The following is a 21,600-nucleotide window of genomic DNA, read 5'->3' as shown; positions in this document are numbered from 1 at the left end:
AAGAAAATCTTGCAATGTTTTCTGACTTATTCAAGAATATTTGAGCTTTCTTCTCCCCCCCCCCCTTTTTTTTGCTTTCTTCTCCTTTTAAGGTCTTTGTTTCAATTATTGTTTTTGTCTCTATCCATCATGATAGAGGCTTCCTCGGATGTCCTATTAGTCTTATCTTCTCATTTTAAGGGTGGGGAACTAAAGGTTGTCAACACCGAGCCAGCTTCTGGAAGCCAGGAAGGAAAACACTGTGGTCTCAACATTCAGCACTCAGTATGTCTGCATTCACTTTTTCACCTAATTTTCACACTGTGCCTGGCATGTCCCAGCTCAGAGACCTTCTGTTTGTCTTCAAAGAATAAAACTCTGGTCTTCCCACTGGGTTGAAGGAAGACATTCAGCCTGCTGCAGAAGGTGATGGAAGGAATCTGCAGATCTGACTACTTCAACAGTGTTCCAGCAATCCTCCATTTTTAGCCTCTGCCTTCCCTGCCAGTTCTGGAGGTGCCACCAGTTGCTAAGCCTTTTGTGCATTCTTGATACCAAATCATGTCGGTTCTGTCCTGTCTCCACTGCTTTCTCTCACTCTAAATTCATCCTTTTCACCTGCTCTGTGAAAATGGAGATGGGCCGATGAAGCATTGTCTTTGCAGGTAGCACAACTTTAGCTTTGTCACTAGAGGGTGCTGGAAAGACATTTAAGAAGAAAGGGGCTTTCCTTCCTAGTTCCAGTGTGTTCCTTTTGTCTGGCTCCTGCAGCATGGGCGGCTTCTGCAGCACAGGACTAACCTGCTATTTCATTTTTTTGTTTGTTGATTTTATTTAGAGAAGGGGTGGGGGAAGTGGCAGAGAGAGGGGGAGAGAGAGAATCTTAAGCAGTTTCCACGCCCAGCGAGGAGCCCCAACACGGAGCTCAATCTCATGACCCTGAGACCATTAGCCAAAATCAAGAGTCAGATGCTTAACTGACTGAGCCATCCAGGCACCCCACTATTTTCAAAGCAGCTGGCAGACCAGCTTGAGCTTCGTGCTTTTCACAACTCACAAGACTAGAGCAAAGTGACACAGGTGTTTCTAATTTAGTTGGAGCAAAGTAACACTTCTAATTTAGGTAAAACAAATTATCAGTGTATTTCAGTATTCCGGTGGACATTTACATTTATCGGTCAGCAGGAGTGACTGAGAATCTGTAGTTCTCAAAAAAAATTCAGAAGTTAGCATTCCATAGATTCCTTAAATTTACCAATTTAAAACTCTATACCACTGTGTTGGGATTTAGCTGGGCTGGAATTTGAACTAGACACAAGGACTACTACACTAGATTAGTATGACTACAAATTACTTGTTTCTTTCTGGTGAAAGTAAGATATTAGCCACAATAGTGACAGAAAAAATATTAACTCCAACTATGAAGCAAATACTTCTGAATTTTCCAGGTACTGTCTCAATGATTTTCTTTGAAATGCAGATATTTAAATATATGTTAATTAGGCTTCTGTTTTGCTCAGACATTGTGCAGGTAGATCTCTATCTACCAAGAGATTTAATATTAAATAAATCATAGAGTACACAAATCATTAGTACTCACTAAATGTACCGATATGTTTATTAGGCACAAAAAATACTCATAATGCTTGCATTTGACTAGTGTTTGTATTCAGTAAACTGTCATTTTCAAGAAATCTGTAAGATGGGCAAGAATTATCTTCATTTTACAGTGGAAAGATAACAGCAGTAGAGGAATTATCTGTCAAATGTCACACAGTATGTTGGAAAACAAGGACTTTAATAAAGGTCTCTGTCCACTATTCTGGCTGAGATAAGTATGTAACTTAGAGTAAACTATAAAAAGATCAACTTTTTAATTAACTGGTCAATTCTCTTTCTTATATAGAGATTCATGCAACGGTTGACCACCAAAAATATCAACATATTAGACATAGAATACCAGACTTCTAAATGACCTCTAAATAAATTATTTCAAAGGAACATTCTGTTAATGACTTTAGATAATTGCTTACATAGCTGTTTTGGAAAAATAGCTTTCCTTTTAAAGATTTAAAATAAAATCAACAGCAAATTGCAGGTGAATAGATGGGGCTCTACAGTGGAGTATCTTGGCAAACCAGAAGGTAATAAATCCATCCATTCATTTCTTGAGCAAATGTTTATTATGCTCCTTCTTTGTTCTATTCACTGAAACATGTATATATAGATAGAAAAACAACAATCTCTTGTGGTGAGCACTCTGACAATTATGATCCAAATGCTGTGGGGAACCCAGAGAAGAGACTGAGTCACTTGTTTGGGGGAATCAGGGAAATCAGAGAAGAAATGATATTTGAGTTGAATCTTGGGGTTGAATTGAGCAATCCAGGATAAGAAGAGGGAGGTCCTTTCCAGGAGAGGGACCAGTACACGCAAAGGCTGGTAGTTGTGAAAACATGCAGTGTATTCTAGGAAAGGTGAGGAATTCAGCATGGCTTGAGAATAGGTTGTGTGGGCAGCTGAGGTTGGAAGGATATATGGGGTCATATTTGAAGGAGCCTTTGGCTATGAGTTTTTGTTTTGTTTTGTTTTGTTTTTGCTTTTTATCTTATGGGCAGCAAGGAGGCATTGGAAACTAATAGATTATGGCAGGGATAATTGATAGAACTCAGCATTAGGTTGAGAGTAAAAGAGATACCAAATGCTTAAAGCAAGGACAAAATATAAAGAAGAAGATAAGGACCTGCAGAATTCCTTTTGAATGTGACATTCTCTTTTTGATGGTAGGAGAAGAATAATTTCATATCCTAATTTTGTGGTTTCCTACTCTGTAGGCTCCCCCCCCCCCAAATTGCCATTAGGATTTTAGCCTTTGGTTTCATTTCTTATCTTAGTGTTCTGCTTTCTTTCAGAACATTACTTATGGTTGGTTTGAAGATCCTGTTCACTATCACTTAGCTCTTCCTTATTAGAAATGATACTTTTCAGAAGGCTAATCTTATCATAACATACAAGAGAAAACTCACCACCTTGGAAATGTAAGCCCTTGTATAATATAGAAATACCACATGAAAATTCAGGGGCTTGTCCCCTTTGTGAAATATCTGGAGGTCTGGTGGTCTGGAGCATGTTGATACATCCCTTTGAGGATGAAGGTCAGGCTACCTCACCTACCTCATTTAACACTAAGAAAGAGACAAACCCGTTTTAGGGCTCTTTGGATTTTTGGAGACAACATATATGCTATTCCAACTTATTTACCAAGTATTTCCAAAAGCTGCCAGCTTTCAGAGAAAGAGAAGTCTCTGTATCAGGTCTGGGCTGCCATACTGAGCAGATCTGATGGCTCTTGAAGGGTCAGAGGTGGACTGGGATGCTAATGGAAACTTCGGCAGTCCCTCCAAGTCAGTCATAGCACAGAGCTTTAATAATTTTGGAGCAAAGCTTTGCATTCTCTGCAGAGAACTCTCCCCCTTTTGAAAAGCAGCTTCTGACTTGTTACTGAGCAAGTTGTAAGTAGTAGGATCAAACTAAAAGCTTGATCCTGGGCCTCTAAGTCACCAAATCATCTGAGCTGTCTATCATGAACCAGGTATTTGGCACCAAGCTAAAATATTAGGCATGTATATTGGACAGCACTTCATCAAATGAAACTAGTATATACAAGATCAGGATCAAGCAGGTCTTGAAGGCAAAAGTTAGTGCAGAGCAAGTGTCACAGATGCTCATGGCCCCTATTTCTGTCTACGTTGCTTCCTCCATCTCAACCTGTACCTATGGCCTGATAGGGAGCCCCCTATGACTAACCTACTAAAGACGAACAAAATTTGTGGTTTGGTTTACATGTGGTTCTGCACAATATGCTGGCAGGACTCTAAGGAGCAGAGCTGCAGGACTATAGCTCTACTGAGTAATAGCACTAATGGGCAACACTCAGAGCAGTGCATATGGTTGTTCGTTTCTTCCTAGAAGAAGAGAAGGCCGGAGACATGGATCTACCCTGATTCATATGCAGTGCTTAATGTTTGGAAGAATAGCCAGAGACTTGGAAGGAACACAGTCAGAAAATTGGTTACAAGATAATCTAGGAAAGAGATATGTAGATAGACTTCTGACTATGTCTACACATATGGAGATATTTGTGATCTATGTTAAGGGTCAAAAAGGGTGACATCAGCAAAGGAGGATTCTAATAATCACTTGAAAAGTTGCTATTCTGTGGCTGTCAGTGAGAATCTATCCCCAGCTACTGCTGTCTTCACCAAATAAGCACAGAAAGTGGCCATGTAAACAAGGATGGAGGTTTTGTATGGACTTAGCAACATAAGGCTGATCTGGCCACAGCCAGTGCTGACTGTCCAACCTGCCAATAGACAAAATCTAATATGGCACCATTCCCCTGGTCATCTTGCCAGCCATCTGCTGGCAGGATGATTGCAATGAACTCTTCCATCATGCTGCTTTATTTTCACCGGAATAGATACTTCTCTGGATATGGATTTGCCTTCCCTATCTGTCAAGATTCTGCCAAAACCATCACCCTTGGACTTACGGAATACCTTATTTAACATCATAGAATTCCACACCACATTACCCCTGACTAATGAACTTATTTTACAACCACTGAAGTGTGGCAATGGGCTTATGTTCATAGAATTCACTGAACTTATCACGTTACCTATTACCCTGAAGCAGCTGGCCTGATGGAACTGTGTGAAAAGTCAGCGGTGGTGCCAGTTGGACAGTATCACCTTTTGGGGCTGAAATGATGTCTTCAAGATTAGCCGTATTATCTGACTCTAAGACCATAATATGATAGTGTTTTCCCCTTAACTAAGATCCAAGGGGGCAGAAATGGGAGTGTCTATCTATCAATATTTTTCCTCTTATTTTTGCTGGTTTGGAGGCCTTAGTTCCCAAGGGAGGGGCAATTCCCCTAGGGGACATAGCAAGGGTCTCACTAAACTGATTGTTGAGACTAACTGGCCACTGTGGGCTCCTCATGCCACCTTACCATTGATAAGAAGGGGGGTTATTATATTATTGGAGTGATTGTTCCCGACTATGAAGAGGAAATTGGGTTACTCCTATACAAAGGAGAACGGGGAGGATATTTGGAATGGGGGGGGATTCTTTGAGGTGCATCATAGTACTTTCATGTCCTATGGTAAAATTTAATGAAAAATTATAACCAATCAACAGAGGCAGGACTGGTAAAGGTATAGACTATTTCAAAATGAAAGTTTTGATGATCTCACTACGAAGAAACTACCACCAACTTAGAGGCTTGCTGAGAGCAAAGGGATTATGGAATGGCTGGTGAAGAAGGTCATAAATATCAGCTATAATTATAGGACCAGTTGGTGAAATAATGAGTGTTGTAGTTATGAGTATTTCTTCTTTATTTTGACATGAACTTATTTTTACCTATACTAACTGATCATTTTCCTTTCTTGTTCCCTTTTCATATTTCCCAACTATATAAAGAAGATAGTGGTTAAACTGATGGCTCGGTCTTTAGTTACAGCATATCAAAAAGCGAATGTGGAGAAGAAATCACTCCAAGATGGTATTTTGTATATTCTTCTTTGGGGGGAGGAATAATGTGTTTTCAGTTAAGCAAAAGATAGTTGCATGATGTTAGGCAGAAGCATGGTTTTTCTTTTGCTTTAGATGGAATATGGTTAAAAAGGTATGCACTGATGACAAGTTGACTAGGAGAGAACTGTTTTAGGTTGTGCTGTGTCAACTTGGTTAAGCTAAGAACCACATTTCCCAGAATCCTATCTCCTGTAAGATTACAAGTTAAAGTCGGGGCGCCTGGGTGGCACAGCGGTTAAAGCGTCTGCCTTCGGCTCAGGGCGTGATCCCGGCGTTGCGGGATCGAGTCCCACATCAGGCTCCTCTGCTATGAGCCTGCTTCCTCCTCTCCCACTCCCCCTGCTGTGTTCCCTCTCTCACTGGCTGTCTCTATCTCTGTCAAATAAATAAATAAAATCTTAAAAAAAAAAAAAAAAAAAAGATTGCAAGTTAAAGTTGACCAAAAGAGAACTTGCATCAGATTTGGAAGGCACAAGTGTGAAACAGCAGCCTTTACTCTCTGGAGGTCTTTGTGGTTAGATAAAGTGACAGAGAGGAGCTCTTCTTCCCAACTCTCGGCCCTTGTGATTAAGAGCAGTTCCAAGGGGAGCCTGGGTGGCTCAGTTGCTTAAGCAGCCAACTCTTGATTTTGGCTCAGATCATGATCTTGGGGTTCTGGGATCAAGCCCCATGTCAGGCTCTGTGCTCAGAGGGGAACCTGCTTCAGGATTCTCTTTCCCTCTGCCCTTTCTCTTTCTCTCTAAAATAAATTTAAAAATATTAAAAAAAAAAAAAAAAGCAGTTCCAGCTTATCACCAGATGTGTGGCTATACTTTGATGGAAACTTTTCATAGACCTACCCGCCCCCTCCCCCCATAGTCCCACTTTGGTGGCTAGATGTGCTGGTCTTCTCAGAATTCCCTGAAGTTATGGACATTTTTACCTATACCAGTGCTTCAGGAGGACTCATTAGAGACTCCTTCTCTGATCCTCCTACTTTCCCTTCTGCATTGTCAATTCCCTAGCTCTTCCCACAACTGTGTAAGGTTTACGTCCTACAATATATCTCTTTTTTTTTTTTTTTGAAGATTTTATTTATTTATTTGACAGAGATAGAGACAGCCAGCGAGAGAGGGAACACGAGCAGGGGGAGTGGGAGAGGAAGAAGCAGACTCATAGTGGAGGAGCCTGATGTGGGGCTCGATCCCATAACGATAACGCCGGGACCACGCCCTGAGCTGAAGGCAGACGCTTAACCGCTGTGCCACCCAGGCGCCCCCTACAATATATCTCTTATCCTGCAGCACTCACAGTGACTCTACTTCTGTGACTGAACCACACATCCTCCAAGCTCTTGATTTTCTTCAAACCTTCATAATCTTAAGACAACTGAGTAAGTGAATTTTAAGGGATTAGGAAGTTTTTCTGTGCAAGCTTTCTTTCTTGAGAAATTTAATAAATATTATATATCAGAAAGATTTAGGAATTAAAAGTTTGATTATTGAAGTGGAGGGTAAGACAAGAAATATATTTATGTTTATTAGGACTTCCAAATTTCAGTACTTACCAAAGCAGAGGATGGAATTTAATGGCTCAAATAACTGAGAAATGCAGGTAGTATATATGGGCTTTGGGTATGGCTAAATTTAGGTGCTCACACAATGTTATCAAAAGTCTCCCTCTCTCTCTGGTTCTATCCTCGGATCATGACTTGAGCTGAAGGCAGATGCTTAACCGACTGAGCCACGCAGGCGCTGCTAGCAAAAATCTTCAGGCTAATTTGGTTGATCTGCCTTGGGTCATGTGCCATCTCTTAAGAAGTTATTATTGATTCTGATCGTGAATGATAAGGTCAGAGTATACTCCTAGACCTGGGACAGCTCATCCAAATATCATGCATTGAAAATAGAAGGGTCTGTAAGAAAAAGGGGTTCTGTTGCCAAGGATACTTGATAGGTAAAATCAATACATCTCTATTATAGCACATGTAGTTTTCCAGCAAACACATACACTTTCTTTTAATTCATACACTTCAACAATTATTTTTATACATACTTTGCTCCTGTGTAACACAAAACAACTATTTTATGCACAACAAATACTACAGGGGAACCTCCTGTCTAAAGAGTAAAAATGAATGTCGTACGGTTATCCTGTTACCTCTAGGTCAGGGTCTTTGCTTTATGCCTGTCAGTCTCAGATATAGCTTCTTATTGTCTGAAAGTCTATGACTAATGATATATTTGTTTAACTTCCTACAGCAAATGTGATAGAAAATGGTGGAGTAAATAAAGGATAAATTTAATAAAATTCTCATTTGGAAATGGGAAGAGGTAAAAAGTAAATAAACAGTTATTCTACTCATTAGGGATTGTAAGTTCTCACTGCCCTGGAGGGACAGTGAGTCCCTTGGGCAGGAATCTGCATCATGGTGGATTTTACTTGGCAGTTACCTTCTTGTGGGTACATTTGATATCTCTTTTTGGTGGCTACTATATGCTAGCAATACACTTCCTGTTGGTGAAGTTTTGATGGTAGAGGGAATGCTTAGGGGTTAAGTACTCATGAGCATTTTCTTGCCAGGTTTGGAGTTTTTCTGGAAGGAAAACATCATTAAAACATTGGTAGGCATCCAGTTAATTTGCATTTGGTTTATGCTATAGACTAGTAACTAGTAAATGGAAACTGAGATCATGTTGAATCATAGTTTCAAGAGAAATCTGAGACTGTAGTTTCTGTTTCTTAGCAGTAGGCCTCAATGCTCTACCCACCTTCCAACTCTTGGCTCAAAGGTTTATAGTGGTAAAGAACGATTGGTTGATATTGGAAGTCATAACTAATCCTCTCCATATCTCTTGCTGGTATGACAGGGAAAGTGCTTTCTACTGTTTTTTTTGGTTGTTTTTTTTTTTTTTTTTTTTTTTTTTACAGAGAGAGAGACAGCCAGCAAGAGAGGGAACACAAGCAGGGAGAGTGGGAGAGGAAGAAGCAGGCTCTCAGCAGAGGAGCCCGATGGGGGCTCGATCCCAGAACGCTGGGATCATGCCCCGAGCCGAAGGCAGATGCTTAACGACTGAGCCACCCAGGTGCCCCTCTACTGTTTTTTAATTAAGATCATTGGATTGGAGTTTCTGTCATTTCTACTTGAAAACCTCCTACCTAACATGTTCTTCAGGCAGGAAGTAGCAGTTGAGGTTCTTGGGAAGGGCCTGGGAAATCATATTGTAGCTTCTCCTACATCCTCATCTTATCTGCAGTGTTGTTGTTGGACTCCTTGGCTTTCCATGCACTAACCTTTTCTTAGGGTGAAGAATTTGGCTTTTTCAATTTTTAAAGCACAGGGCGTATTTGAATCTCAGCTGTCTTGGATTGTTAGATGTAGCCATAGAACAAGACTGTGTTTTCTTCCTTTTTTGCTTTCAAACAGTCAAGATTAAAGTATTGAAAATTGGCTATAATATTCCAGGATCCTGACATGTTTTTACCAAGTTTCCTCAAGTTCTAACCTCAGTAGACACAGAACCTGAGTCCAAAGGTGTGACCGGTAACAGTTTAACCATCTGCTTTGCTACTGCATAGTATAGTTGGACCACATTCTAGCTAGTATGAGGGGAACATTCATTACCTTGCAACCTATCTTGGCTTGGCCAACTCAACATTTTTAAGATTTGTCAGTAACTACAAGTGATCTCCATATTAGCCAGGATACTTTTAGGTGAAAAATGACAGCAACCCTCAATCTAATTATCATAATTAAAAGGAAAAAAAAGAATGTATTGGTTCACAAATCTGAAAAGGCCAAGGGTAGACCTTGGCTTGAGGCATGGCCAGATCTGAATATCTGCGTTCTTTAACAATGGCATAAGAAATTGGTCTCTCTCCATTTCTAGCTGTTTTCCTCCATTCTCAGGCAGACTCTCTCATGAGCTGACAAAGCATGGGCGACTCCAGGCTTTCCATTTTCTAGCAGTTTAGCAAGGTTGGTGGAAAAAACCATCAAAAGTCCTGGGCTGTCCTTGATTGGTCTAACTTGGGTCACGTGTCCAATTCTTCACCAATTACTGTGGACTCTCACTAGTCAGACTTAGGTTTACTACTCACCCTTGAAGATGAGAAAATGAGGAGGTTCTTAAAAATAAAAGAAGAAATCCAGTCACTATATAAGGATGCTGGGCAAGCGCGCATAACAGATATGCACCACTGTCATAGAGAGCACAAGGCCAGGAGTCAAAAGAAATATAGTCTAATCACAGTTTCATCACTTTCTAGCCATTTGGCCATTTCTGAGATTTAATTTCCTCATCTGTAAAATAAGGACACTAATACTAAATTTAATTATTTCATAAAATTTTTGTGATGGCAAGATGAGATTATATATAGAACCTCAGAAATTATAGATAGAAAGCACATATTAAAATATTTTTGGATGATCTCTTATAGCAATACTTATATCGCTTTAAAAACATGTTATTTTCAGCATAAAAATAATGTAACTACATAAGCCCAACCCCCAGCACAATCATGTTATTATCATTCTTAAATATTACATCTCATATTTTGCCTTTCTTTTTCTTGCTTTCTCCCTCAAAAACATTTTCTCATATAGCTACATAATCTTCATAATTCTCAGCTTTAATGGCAAAATTTTATCCATTAGACATATAAATTTTCCAGTCTTTTATTGTTGGACATTTAAATTATTTCTTATTTCTTAACATTATAAGTAACACTGTGATGAATATATATATACATATATATACACATATATGTGTGTGTGTATATATATGTGTGTATATATATATATATATATATATATATATGTGTGTGTGTGTAATTATATTATTTTTATGGGGTTGACCTTAGTACCAACTTTCTAAAGCTCTTGATATATAGATAGTCAGCTGTCTTTCTAAGAGAATTGTGGCAAATTACATCATTCCTAGCAAGAAACAAAGATATAAGTTTCACTCTGCCTTCCCTGGCTATAGTAGATGCTATAGTCGTCTTCCCTATCTGCCTTGGATTATACCATTTTGGTGTACTCAGGTGACTTCCAATGGGTGACATCTGTGTTCCTCTGCTTGGGTTTCTGTCCAAGAGTGTGCTGCAGGTCAGAAATGCTGGGGAATTAACATATCCCAGGAACAGCCCTTAAATAATGACTGATGGGAGTTGATGAATAACTATCCTTTGAGGCATATTGTTTTATACCATTATCTGCAGAATGATGCTCCAGTCACCCACCCACTGGTGGCAGCTGGCTTCATACACAGTGTTTTATTTCCACATTTTTATTAAGATATAATTGACATATAACTTGAACATATAAGTTTAAGGTGTATAGCATGATGATTTGATATAGGAATATATTGCAAAATGATTATCACAAAAGATTAGTTAACACATCTATCACCTCACATAGTTACCTTTTATTGTGTGTATGGTGAGAACTTTTAAGATCTACCCTTTTAGCAATTTTCAAGTATACAAGACAATATTAACTATAGTCAACATGCTGTGCATTAGATTCCCAGAATTTACTCATCTTAAAACTGGAAATTTGTACCCTTTGACCACTTTTGCCCATTTCCTCCATCCTCTCGCCCCTGGCAACCACCAATTTAACTCTGTTTTTATGAGTTCATTTTTCTTTAGATTGCACATATAAATGAGATCATACAGGGGCACCTGGATGGCTTAGTTAGTTAAGTCTGCCTTTGGCTCGGGTCATGATCTCAGAGTCCTGCGATTGAGCCCCGCATCGGGCTCCCTGTCCAGCAGGGAACCTGCTTCTCTGTCAACCTCTGCTGCTCCCCCTGCTTGTGCTCTGTCTCTCAAATAAATAAATAAATAAATAAAATCTTTAAAAAAATGAGATCATACATTATTTGCCTTTCTCTGTCTGTCTTACTTCAATTAGCATAATGCCCTCCAGGTTCATCCATGTTGTCACAGATGGCCGGTTTTCCTTCATTTTTATGACTGAATAATATTTATTATATATATATCACATTTTTTTAATCCATTCACCATTGGACACTTAGGTTGTTTCCATGTTATGACTATTGTAATTAATGCTGCAATGAACACAGGAGTGCAGATATTTCTTTGAGATAGTGATTTCGTTTCCTTCAGATATATATCAGGAAGTGGGATTGCTGGATCATATGGTAGTTCTATTTTTAATTTATTGAGGAATCTCCATTCTGTTTTCCATAGGGGCTGCACTAATTTATATAACACACTCTTAATTTTCTGTCTTCTCTTCCCTGTCTTGTGTCCTCACTCTGCCAAGGTTCTTTGTATTTTACAAATTAATTACTTATACTTGAAGCCTCATCTCAAGAGTCTACTTTTGGAAGGACCCAAGATAAAACACTAGAATTAGTTATCTTCACTTAATTTTTAAATTGGCTAACTTACTAGGAAATCAGTTACTGATTATTTGTATCAACATAGGTAAATCTGAAAACATATTATTAAATCAAAGAAGTAACCTTTAGAGAATTCATAAGTAAGGTAGTATTTGTGAAACAATAGCATTTACAAAACAATTTTATGCAATGTCATATATGCAAAAATTGCATAAATGCAAAATGATATAAAATATGTAACAAAATATATGAGAAAAGATTCTTGGGAATGATAAAGCCAAAATCAAAATTGCAAAAACCTCTAGAGAGAAGGAAAGAGAATGTTACTGGGAGGGTTACATAGCTCAGTAATGTTCTGTTTTATTTTATTTTATTTTTTTTTAAGATTTTATTTATTTGACAGAGAGAGACACAGCAAGAGAGGGAACACAAGCAGGGGGAGTGGGAGAGGGAGAAGGAGGCTTCCCGCTGAGAGGGGAGCACAATGCGGGGCTCGATCCCAGGACCCTGGGATCATGACCTGAGCCGAAGGCAGATGCTTAACGACTGAGCCACCCAGGTGCCCCATATTTTTTAAATTGTATTGTAGCTCTGTGTATTTATATCATTCCATGTGTTTTTTGTATGTCTAAAATAAGTTAATATAAAAATGATTATGTAACCTATATAAAGTAAAACAAAATATTTGTAAAGAAAATTCACCTAACACTTGTAACGTTCATCTAATAGTTAAATAAACTTTTACAAAGTACAAAAGACAAATAAATATAAGTCTGATAGAACTGACTTTTAAAAATGTAAATGTTAAGATACTATAATAGTTGATACATGTCATTATGCATTTGTCCAGACCATTAGAATGTACATCACCAAGAGAGCCCTAATATCAACTATGGTATTTGGGTGATGATGATATGTCAGTATAGGCTCATCATTTATAACATATGTACCAGTGTGGTGGTGAATGTTGATAACAGGGGAGGCTGTGCATGTTAGGGGGAAGGAGGAATATGGGAAATCTCTATACCTTCTACTCAATTTTGCTGTGAACCTGAAACTGCTCTAAAAATTTGTCTACTAAAATGAACCAAAAAATGAGTAAATTTTTATATGCCAAAAAATTAAAACAAAATTGTCTGAACTAGGAAACTACCACAAATATGAAAAATATGATATCCTTAGTATATAGAGGTTATACAAATCAATATGGAAAACACAAAGGCCTAATAGAAAAATAGCAAAAGTATATGAACATGGAATTCTCCAACATGAGACAAAAATGGCTGGAAGTCATAAGAAACTAGTTAACCAGTAATCAAAGAAAAGGGTAATAAATAAGAGTTAAAAGATTCATCTCTAAAAATGGCAAAGGTTTAAAACTTAATTACTCTTAATGCCGATTAGAAGATACGTACATTCTCAAATGTGCTCGCAGTATTTTAAAATGTTGGTCCCTTTCCCTCAATAATTTGTTTTCTTGGATTTAATCTTAAAGGTCCAATCAAAGCTGTGGTTTTCCTGGTCAGAGAGAAGCTGGGCATCAGAAAATTTTGGTTCAAATAGCTCCTGTACTTCTTACTGGTTGTGTGACTTAGCATAAGTTATTTTTTTCTTCTCACTGAACCTATTTCCTCGACTGTAAATGTGGATAGTTATATCTATCTTATAGAAAATCATGAAGATTAAATTAAATAATGTAATTAACAACTTGGTGTAGGGCTGAACATTTAGAGTTATTTACCTGATAGTTATTTTATTATAGCACTTTTTCTTCAGCAATATATATAATCTTAAAAATTTAGACATTATCCAAAGGCCTAATATATAGAAGAACAGGCAAAAATAATATGGTACTGTTTTCAAAGAGAACAGTATGTGGCCATTAAAGATATTTTCTAAAAATGTTTAATGACAAAGAATGTACTCACAATATGTTAAATGAAAAAAAAAATAGACCAGGACACAAAGCTGTATGTAAATTATAATCCCATGTATCAAAACATGCAGAAAATGCACCACAAATTAACAATAATATTTCTAGGCTGTAGAATTATGAATGACTTTTTCCCTTCTTTATGTTTTTTGGTATTTCCCAAGTCTTCTACATAAACAGCACTACTTTCATAAGCATAAAAAGTCACAAAAGGTAATATGATGGAAAGGAATATAATTTAATTTATATGTAAACATAAGTACATTATAAGAAACATTGCTAGCAACATTGATTTAAAAAGATATATTTAACATATTGCATATTGATTTTATTAATCATATGATATGTTCCCTCAGGCCTTTTAAAATTAATTTTAACTTGGCTGGCTTTATGTGTAATTAAACAAATTGAAAACTATCAGAAGGAGAGAGAATCAAGAAAATAAATATGACATCTTAAGCTTCTAAAGCACTTTGGCCCGAATGGCCATTAGTTCTAACTCCAGCATTTGTACATTCATTTCTTCATGTATTTCTTCATCAAACATTTAGGCCACATATTATGTGTCAGCTACTGTGCCAGGCAGGAGGCACATAAGAATTAAAATGGGATGCTCCCTGTCTTCAAGGATCTCACACTTTGATAGAAAGACCATGATTACACTGTTACATTATATATGGTTTACATTAAAAAGTGTGTGGGTCATAAAAGCAGGAGCCACTTGTGATTTGATTAGGGTATTTGCCAGGGAAGGAGACAGGATTGGAGAGATGTCAAAGTAAAAGCAATAAAGTGACAAGATCCTAACTATGGACCTTGAATTTTGGCTTATTTTGTTTATATGTTGTCCTCGGAGTTTATAGTTATATTGTTTTTTTAAACAGATTTGTTGAACAAAGATGATAAAGATTTTCAGTATTTCTGAGTTCATCAAATCTTTCCAGAAAAACAGCACCCATTTAGTGTCAAATATCAATGAAAAAAGAAATACAGAAACCAGCACTGAGGAAAGATGGAATAATGGTTTCTTCTTTTTTTTAAATGGGGAAGACATAAATTTATTTAAAATGCATTAACTGAAGTGAAACAAAAAAGAGCATAGTTAGAGGGAAATATAATCTCTTTATTAAATTTAGTATAAAGGTGTAAAACTGTGGGCACGGATTATTTTAGGATGGTGTTAAAAGGAGAAATGTGCTTGGTGAGAAATTAACAAATATTGCTTGAGTTAGAAGGAAATGTGAATAATAATAATAAAAGCCAGGAAGATCGATTCTACTTCAAATGCGAGTGACAGGAGACTAGGGAGGTATGGACAAAAATAAAGTCAGGATTCAAGCAAGATATTTTCAGAGGATTTGGCAAATGAATTAGCATCACGTATGATCCCTCATGCTAGCAAGGTTGCTATATATGTGGGAAGAAAAAGGGTAATATAGTTTTTTGACCTCTCTCCCTTGACATCTTTCTACAGTCTTGAATTCTGCTTGTTCAAAATGGAACTCATCAATTTCTCATGCAAAATCCATTTTCATCTTGCCTTACCTGTTACTATCAATTACAACACTGATTTTGTAGTCACCGAGATGCCAAACTGTTATTTTGTCTTTTCCATTTCCTACATTCAGTTATATGCCTAATTGTCCAGGGTCCCTCTGCCTAATGAATCTTTACTTCCTTCCATTTCCAAGGTCATCACCCTAATCTTGGTCTCTATTACTTCCTGCCTGGGTTCTCAGAGCCTGCCATCTTTTCCCCACAATGTACATGGTTGATGATGTAATCTTTTGCTGGCCAGATCTGATCATACCACTCCACCTGCTCAAACTCCTTCCACGATTTGTTACTTCAGAATATAGTCAGGAGTTCAAGGCTGCCATAATTTACCTCCAATCTACTTTCTCAGGTTTATTTCCAATCATTTCCTTATAGACGCCTTGTATTCTAATGAAATTGGACTCTTCAGTGATGCACTGACATAACCCATGCTTTTTCATCTCCATATCTTTGTATTTGTGCTTTCCCTACATGGAATATCCTCCTTTTCTCCTTCTAGTCCACATGCCCTAACCTATTCTGTAAGAGCTATCTTTAAATCCCTCTATGAAGATTTTCCTGGTACATCAAATTCCTTGGAGCTGTTTTCTCGTTTAAATTCTTTTCCTATTATTTTTTGTGCCACTTCCTTTACTCTATCTTCTCTTACAGAATATAGAATATATGAGTTATTTTTATTTCCTGTACTAGATTATAGCCTTTTACAGAGCAGGGATTTGTGTATTACTCATCTTTATGGCTCTTTACATTAGATTAGGCACTCAGTACATATGTCTTGAAATGAACAAGTATTAATCAGTAATTAGTAACAAAGCAAAGTACTATTTACAGAAATATGATGTATTTGAGTATTTGATACTTTTATTCATTCAAATTTTAAAATTTGAGATATATCATCTCTTAATTAAAAATATTATACAACATAATAAGAGTTACCTTCTGGTGTTTTCTCTGGGCCCCATATATCAAGATCAGGTTGTAAATAATGAATAATAAAGTGGCAACCTCTCCATAGTTCAACTTGAGAAAATTGGAATTGTTCTTACACAAGGACCCACATCGAATAAATGATACATGTTAAACACAACCAGATGTTTCTTATTTAGAGAATTAGAATTAGAGATTCAAGTGGAAAGCGCGTATAGAGAGAGAATGTTGTCAACTTTGTCCTGAAATTATTAAAAGTTGGCTTTAAAGTACTTTCTATTCAGTAAAATTAACACATTTTTTATTTTAATGTTTACAATACAAAAATATTTTTCAGTGACTTTATACTGAAATTATATAACAATTATTTTATATTTGACCAGTGATACTAGTCCAGTATATTAAAGGTTTTAAAATTTGTTTTCCCTCTTTGAAAATAGAGGATTTTATGTGAATGCATTTAAATTCAATCACTAAAATCATTTTCTTGAAGATTCTTCTATAGCCTGAAATGTTTCAAGTGGAATCTAAGTTCAGAAAAGCATTCTCATTGTATCTTAAATTATGAATTATAGAAAACAAAACTTTAGAAGTTAGAATTTAGTTGATTTTGATCAGAAGCTGGGGTCTCTTGAAAATGTTTCTGGCATGTGATGATGTTATCTGTTTTCATCTCTTCAATTAAATGAAGATAATTATTAAGCCTATTGCCATTTGTATGTTATTTACTAAGTGAATTAGAAATATATTTCTCCAACATCACATTTTTCCTCATTCCCTTTTTCCTTCTTAAAAATATATTTTTTTGTTAGCCTGTTAATGAAGGGAATTGTTTGCCTGGACAGGGTTTGCCCAGCTTCACGCTGATAGGTCTCCCTGAACACCAGGGTTTTCATGCTGCCGCATCATTGGCACTGGAATTTTCCTGCATCATATCTGCATGTATCACACAAGCAGCAGAGCATATTATTTGGTCTGGTGTCTTCTCAGTTCCTGGCACACCAGCATTTTCTTTCTTTTTTTCAATTGAATCTGTTTTAGTGAGCTTCCAAAGTGAAAAATTAAAGGATAAATGGGATAGTAAGGTTTACTTATTTTTACTGGATTGTGCTCAATATCTTGTCTGACACTACCTGTGGTAAATCTGCTTTTTTACTCTCTCTAGAAAACATGTGAATCGTAGCTGATGGAGAAACAATCATTATCATCAATTCTTGTTGTCTTGGCTACCACTAGGTGGGTGCCGCTGATCTATATTACAGACTCTAGTCTGCCAAATGTCCAGGATTGTCCATTAATCACAGGCTTGAGACATACCTAGGGTCACACTAGAGCCAAGGACCGTTGGAGATCACACAGCCAGGATATCAACTCACTGCTCAAATAGACCTAGTAATTTTGTGGAAATACAAATTTAACTACTATATCACATTGATTTAGAAGAATTGAAACATTGTAATCCTATCACAATTTTTCTATACAAAAGATAGAATAGACTTTCCAGATCTGAAGCAGTTTCTTGGTATTGAAATTTAAGATCTCCTAGGAAACGTAGATTTCTGCTTAGAGAATTTCCTCCCCCTATCAGTCACGTCAGAGTTGTTTTTATTACAACATTTCTTTAACAGTGGAAGATATTCTTTTTCATCTTGACCTATGGTTGCTATTTATTATCAAAACCAGGCAATGACCAGGAAAAACTGAGCAGAAAAGAAGTGATGCAAATTGCTTGGTCAGAGAGTCTCTCAAAGGACTTAAATAGATTAGGAATGGAAGACACAAGACTATGTTAAGTGTAACTAATTTGCCAAATGAATATTGAAAAGCAATGACCAAATCTTTAAAATTTCGAGGATCAAGATTAAAGGCTTAAAAGAAATTCATTTTCTCTCTTACGCAAACTTAATGTGTTTGTTCTTACAATTCCGTGATTTATCCATGTGTGTTTGCATTTTATCATACTTTTGTTCTGTTTTTCTTCCTTATTACATCTTAATCTCTTTTGTGGGCAGAGATCACTGCAAATCTTTAATTGTGCCAGATGTCTCTGACTGCTGAGTAAATATTTGTTGATTGAACCATGAGGATAAGTTTGCATGATTGCATCTTTCTATACATCACAATTATGAAGTTTTTGTTCTAGCTTTCTGTCTTTATGGGCAAGAATGGTCCGCATATAGGGTGAGCAGTGGGTATGAAATGTAAAATATGACATCATTATGTATTTTAAAAATGTTTATGCCATCCTTTTACATATGAACCATACAGATACATGAACATATATGTATGTGTACATATGCATACATTTACATATATGAATGTATACATGTGAACTATGAATCATCCATTGTTCATGATGGTAGTGTATATATACAGTATATAAATATATAAAGATATATAATCTTTGAGTGCAGAGATAGTCTTTTACACTATGAACCATACAATGTATGTTTCATGGTTAATACACAGTAGATATTCAAAAAATATTTGTGCCTCTTGATGATAGATGAGAGGACTCTGTAACTGTTACTTCCTGTCACCTCCATGGAACTAGTACTATAATAGTTAACATTCTATACAAAAAAAAGTTAAAGCCCTAGAGTCTTCCAGGTCATCCTTGAGCCTTACTGTCTCCTGAGTAAATGTTCTTCAGCAAGCAGAACTTATCAGTCATGCCACTGGGCTTCTCTTTACTTCTACTTGCCATGAAAAAAGAGAGGTGAATAAGAGAATGTAACAGAGGAATAAGGAGATGTGGTTACTTTCCAACAACTCACTCAGTTGTTGGCTTTGGCTTTCATTCAGATGCAAATGAGTGGGAATGATTCCAAAGGCCAAAAGGCAGTTTTATAACATAATATATTATTAAACAAACAGATTCTGAATATAAAGTCTGTTTCTTTCCTCCCTCAAATGTCACTTTTACTAATATTTGTAAATATGTCTTTCGAAGTAGTTGAAGCTAGGGATAGTGTTACCTGCTGAAGGGGCTAGACAGAGAAATATAGAACCAGCCGTGTTTTCTAAGCTATATGCCTGGGATGATAGCTGCCTTCTTTGTGGTGATGGATGGTGTTTGTAGAATCTGCAGTATCTTTGTACAGTCTGTGATAAAGGCAGTGATGGACATATTAACGTATCATTATTTGTAAATATCTTTAAGTAGAACTAGAATATGGGCTCCATAAGGTCAGAGACTTTCATCTGTTTTGTTTCTATATATCCTAAGACCTAAAATGGTATTTAGCACACAATTGTTATGAAACAGTTATTGAATAAAATATTAGAAATTTGGACATTTAGTCTTGCATTTTGTCATCTTTGGCTATGCAAGTTGTGTTTTGTTTTCCTGACTTCATAATCTTCTACTGAGTATTAATACTAAGTAACCTGAAGAGATATAAGCTATGGGATAGTCCTAGCAATTATGGCAGAAAAATACTCCCATCATCAAGATTTTCTTTCCTTTTTGGCTAATTTTCTCAAATAGGTTGATGATATGGGTTGCTGCTTGATTTCATTGCATAATACACTGTAGAAATCAAACAAACTAAGCTTGGTGAAGATTATTTTTAACAAATTAATAGAGTATTTAATAATTTTGAGAAGATAGTTCAGAAAATTTTATTACTACCCTTAAAACAGAAGTATTAATAGTATCTTCTACATTATGTGGACAACAGATGGTGAGACAAGAGTGCTAAAGCACTTCTATGGAAGGACTTACACATTCTTAATAGTAATATTCGATTATTTTTAGAATTGAGAATTTTTATTCTAATAATGACATGAGTAAAGATTCTACTCATAATTCGCATAATACATAAAACGCAGAATACAATTATTCACAAATGATTCCCTAAAATACCTCTTTAACATTTTCTTTTGCTTACCAGGTTATTCCATTAATTCTTTGCTGCTATTACTTTAGAATGCTACTTTAGCACTACATCCCTTCACACCATTTACTTAATTAAAACACACACACACACACACACACACAGTCACACACACAGTCACACACACATATGTATTCTGCAGTTATAATCCTAATGTGTCTTTTTAGTTTTATTCTAGGCACAAATACCAAACCTAATGAACATCATTAATCACGATGCTGATCATATTAATGCCAATAGGAATAATACATTCTGGATTAGTTTATTTATTTTCACAAACTTAAATTATTCTTTCAACTTAAGAGGTAAACAGTTCCTTAAGATCCTCTGACACCAGTGAGTATAGAGCAGAAAGGCCAACTGTTAGGATTATGGGACTTTCATTTGGATGTAAGATGGATGTTTCACATGGATGGAGAGCTGGAGAGTTAGTTAGTAGTTAGTGTCTTTGCACTATGCACTAACTTGGGAAGCCACAGACGAATGAAGGGAGGGTCTTACCTATTCTTCTGGTGGCCTGATACCCTGACCCACTCTTTTGAAATGTATGAATGTATCATATCTGACACTAGGAGAGTGTCAGCTAAGTTTAAACCTTCCGCAGCTTTTCCACAGCCATTACGGAATGTCTTTTGTTAGAGGATTCTTGGGCAGTTTAAGAAATGAGAGAAGAGATGGCAGTCCTGCTGGAATAGATCTAACAAGCACTCCTATCACCAGTCCTGCCCCTGCCAGACATCAGATTACATTTATGCCTTGAATTATATGTGCTACCTTTACTTGTCTACCTGAGATGAACTTTTGGATGATGAGTATACAGCACTCACTTGAATGTACAATGCTGGGCCCAGTCCTGCACTTGGAAGAGATGAAAGATGATCTGAGTGGAGTTCTTTGTAAGATTTGGTATATGAGGAACCACTTAGCATATAAGATATGTATAGAACTGAAGGACCTAATCTTACCTTTGAGAGATTATACATCATTAATAATTAGAAATGAGGTAAATGGCTATTTAAAGTATAGGTTGACAATTAGTATAAATAAGATCTAATTAAAATGCTTACAGTTCATCATTAAGAAAATATATCGGGAATGGGAAGAATGTAAGAATGGTTATATATACAAGATTTTAGGACAATATCCCTACCTTTTTGGTATATATTTCCCCAAATTAATACCATTTTTTCTTATCTCAGAGGAACAGCAAATGCAGAAGTTAAATTAAAATTTACATCTACAAACCAGGGGTTAAATATGTCTGTACAAAAGTGAAATATCATTTGGAAATTATAATCCTAGATTAACTCAACCATGAATAGAATTCTAACCAGGTTGTTTTATTTTTGCA

At 36.5% G+C, this 21,600-nt stretch overlaps 1 protein-coding gene across 7 annotated transcripts in view; it reads left to right on the top strand.

The window, feature by feature from the left end:
• The window catches only part of PKIB (cAMP-dependent protein kinase inhibitor beta), a 190,718-nt gene that overhangs the window by 48,581 nt on the left and 120,537 nt on the right, over positions 1-21,600 (top strand). For all 7 annotated transcript variants that reach the window (XM_057311110.1, XM_044386294.3, XM_026504732.4 and 4 more), the window contains exon 3: positions 5,467-5,548. The gene's annotated coding sequence lies outside the window, so the exon portion shown is untranslated. The remainder of the gene's footprint in view (positions 1-5,466; positions 5,549-21,600) is intronic.

Source organism: Ursus arctos, unplaced genomic scaffold (genome assembly GCF_023065955.2).
Source record: "Ursus arctos isolate Adak ecotype North America unplaced genomic scaffold, UrsArc2.0 scaffold_13, whole genome shotgun sequence".
Classification (NCBI taxonomy): Eukaryota; Metazoa; Chordata; class Mammalia; order Carnivora; family Ursidae; genus Ursus; species Ursus arctos.
The sequence above is the reverse complement of the archived record's forward strand: the minus strand, read 5'-3'. Positions and strand labels throughout refer to the sequence as shown.